The 3,615-nt window shown below is 51.0% G+C and overlaps 1 protein-coding gene across 2 annotated transcripts in view; it reads left to right on the top strand.

Moving 5' to 3' along the window:
* The window catches only part of LOC102251842 (galectin-9), an 18,386-nt gene that overhangs the window by 4,785 nt on the left and 9,986 nt on the right, over positions 1 to 3,615 (top strand). The window lies entirely within an intron of this gene.

Here is a 3,615-nt window from a genome sequence, read left to right as displayed (position 1 = left end):
TCTTTTGTCCCCAGTGGTCCTTTCATCACCTTGCACAGGGCCTGGGGACCTTCTGGATCCCTTCACACCATCCCAGGACCTGCCCTACCTCATCTCGGCTTGTAGATTCTAGTGGACTTTCTCCACCATCGCCTTCCCTGCCAGGTGGGCATAGGCACACGCACCCTGTGACATCTCCCTGAGCCCTGAGTGCCTCCGGGAGACACCGAGGAGAGTGAGGCAGGGAAGCTGAACCCTCACCTCTGAACCTCCACCCCCTTCTCTCTCCTTCTCCCGCTGCCTACCTGCTAACCTACTGTGCCCACTTGTTCCCATGGGCGCTTTTGCACACTCTCATCCCTGGAGGAGGAATTTGCAAGGGACCAGAGAAATGGAGCTGGATGACCACAAAGGGAAAGATGCATCCAGAGATATTTCAGAAACGATAGTCTCTGTGTACAGAGGAATCTGGACTCGGTTTTCTGGTTCCAGAGTCAGTGGGAGCCTCCTTTCCTTTTTGTGTCCCCAGAGGGAGGGCTGGCTGGGCTCTGGGCCAGGGCACTTCCCTGCTGGCTGAGGGCCCACAGAGGGAGCTGGTATTGAGGAGGCACCCAGAGCTCGGCCTCCTCCACAGGGGCACCAAATGGGCTCTGCAGGAATTGAACAGAATGTCTATTAGGGCCACCTCTGGGCTTGGTACAGTGCCTGGCCCTGTGGGGGAAACAGAAAACATGAAAGCAGGGGCCTTCCCTGAGTGCTGTGCATTAGCTGGGGACACCAGAGTGACCCCAAGAAGCAGGCTGTGAACCATGCTCATGCCCTGGTCGGGGAAGGCTGGAGGAGACAGTGACGCCTTGGTGGAGGACTTTGGATTGGGGCTGGTTTCAGGCCATGTGTCTGGGGAAAGGCAGAACAAATGTTTATTGTGGCCCTTTTGTGAACCCTGCTCCTTGGACTGTCCCTCACCTTAGAACAGGGTGGGGAACCTTTTCTCTGCCGAGGGCCATTTGATATTTATAACATCATCTGAGGGCCACACAAAATTATCAACTTAAAATTTAGCTACCTTTATTCAGTCAAACATTTAAGTAACTCACCCCTAATGCCCTGGCAGGGCCAGACAAATGATTTTACTGGCCTTATATGGCCCACGGGCCAGACGTTCCTCACCCCTGCCTTAGAGCCATAGTTATACCCAAAGGAAGTTTTGAAGGTGAGGGCTTCCTTCCAAGGAGAGAGACAGGAATGAAAATGTACTTGCTTGGGGACTTCCTAAACACCACCTCATTAATCATCCCCAAAGGAAGGGAGTCACCCCCTCCCTCAGTGTGGAGATTCCAGGGTAGTATTTGGGGTTCAGGGTCACCCCAAATGACAAACGGTACCAGCTGGGGTCAGGGTCCAGGCCTATGGACGTTAGGGCACCACTCCACACCTCATGTGTGGGACACACACCAACTTCCGATGAGGGACAGACACACATCCCGGAAGTTCTCCTGCCTGGGGAGCCACTATTCATTCCATGCCTCCCCTGCTAGACCCAGGCTTCCTGAGGCTCGAGTCCACATTGTTCTTTACCCAGTTCCTGCTTATTTCTGGAAAGTCACGCTGGAAAGGGAAAAATGCATTAATTACTGTGTCGGGGCGTGGGGCTCCCTTCTCCGTGTCCAGCAGGCGTCCAGCACGGAGAGAGAGCGAGAACTGGTTCTTTCAAGTAGAGGCGCTTTGGGATTGAGAAATGAAAGACAGACGCAGAAATAGAAAGGAAAGCTGGGTCTGGGCGGGCTTCTGTCCTCTTCTGGCGGAGAGGCAGAGAGACCCAATGCCAAAGCAGCGTGTTTACTTTATAGTCCAAATTCCCCCAAATATCAGGAGGTTTCACCAAAACTCAAGAGAAAGGAGGTATTCCCTGTGCTTGACTGGATTTACATAATAAAAACCCATTCCCCTGCACCTAGGCTTTAAAGAGTTGAGCTGAAGGCATTCTCACCTTTTGGCTGGAAATGCCCCCAAGGTAGGGCTATGCCCACGCCTTGAAAGAGAGCCATGGCGCCTTCCCTGGCAGGGGGCCTCCCACATCTCCCCCGTCTTCATTTTTCAAAAGCAGTCTGTGGACATCTAGTTGGAGCCTTCGGACTTGAGATCGCAGGGGCTTGCTGATGACTGAAAAAAAGCAGGATAAGATTAGTAGTACACAAAGGAATCCAATTAGGTACCAGGCGATGTCTCCAGACATTTTCCATGGATTAAATTCTTTTAAATCATCCAGCAATTCTTTTGCCAGCTTTGCCGGAGATATAATTTCATACAGTAATGGCATTGGACAGCATAATGGGTGTCCAATCTCGTGATGTTCACATTTCCGATTACTAATGCACATGGGGGCTGGACACAGGCTCTTAAGCCATAGCAAGGGCTCGATGAACATGCTCCTTTAGTATTGTTATGGGTTCAATCAGCGAGATAGACCACCGACTCAGAATTTAAATTTAGGAGCCTTTATTAAGCTGGCCAGCTGACTACAGTGCGTCCCTTCAGTAAGGGGCTTCGCAGCCTGCAGTGCCGACCGAGGGTACAGCAAAGCCTTTTATCTGCAACACTACAAAGCATTTCCTGGCACTGGCAGGGTTCACACAAACTTTACAAGTACGGAGTCACACCTGGCTGGGTTGAATCATAATACATTGTTTTCTGAGACAATCTAGCAATTTTTCTCTGTCACGATCTTGGACCCTAATACAATCGGTAACCTTTCCATGCCGCAGTCCCTCCCCCTAGCACATTATTAGTTAAGAAAGAGCCAGTAAAATTAAGAAAATTAAGGGCGGTGGCTAAACGCCACAGATCTTTCTGTAAATTTTCTGTTTTCGTGGCCAGGGCGTTACCAACAAACTCTCCTGGCATGGGAAGAAGGAATTATATGTTTGTTGGAGGCGGGTCTGGAACATATCTCCAGTAAGTTTCTTTTGCCAGCCATACTTACCTGGCAGCTGACAAGTGCCATCGTCGCAACAAAAAGTGTGGAAGGGGTTACCTGGACCCCCTGTTCTTTCACCACTTGCTGGGCATCTGCGGTCAGCTTCTTCCGTTGACCCCACGTGGGGACACTAGCTTCTCGGGTGGCCTTGGTCAACTGCTTCCCGAGCTCCTTCTTCGGGGTCGGTGGCTGAACTGGCCTCATCATGGGGGGTGTGATTTTCAGCTTCTTGAACGGCGGGATGAGCTGTTCTCCCAGGTCCATGGTGGTGACGCACTGCTTGCTCTGGCACCCGGGTGGGGTTAGAGGCGCCTTCTGGGAAAACACAAACATGGCCTCTTCCCCACATCATTACTGGATCTGGCCCTCTCCACCGCCCTGTTTGTCAGTCCTTCCATCGTGCCACACCGGCAGATGCCACGGCAGCAGGAGCTTGAAGCCTCTCCGCTGCTGTGCGACCCTCTTCGTCACAATTCAAAAAATTTAAAGTGTAAAGGGCACGATTTAACTGATTCTGTGGAGTAGGATAATACCCCTCTCTCCCTTTTTGTTTTTGTAATTGAGTCTTTAAGATTCGATTAGCTCTTTCTACCATTGCCTGTCCCTGGGGATTATAGGGAATTCCTGTTTTATGCATAATTTGGTATTGCTTACAAAAC

This window comes from Myotis brandtii, unplaced genomic scaffold, assembly GCF_000412655.1.
Source record: "Myotis brandtii unplaced genomic scaffold, ASM41265v1 scaffold523, whole genome shotgun sequence".
In the NCBI taxonomy this organism is placed as follows: domain Eukaryota; kingdom Metazoa; phylum Chordata; class Mammalia; order Chiroptera; family Vespertilionidae; genus Myotis; species Myotis brandtii.
The sequence above is the reverse complement of the archived record's forward strand: the minus strand, read 5'-3'. Positions and strand labels throughout refer to the sequence as shown.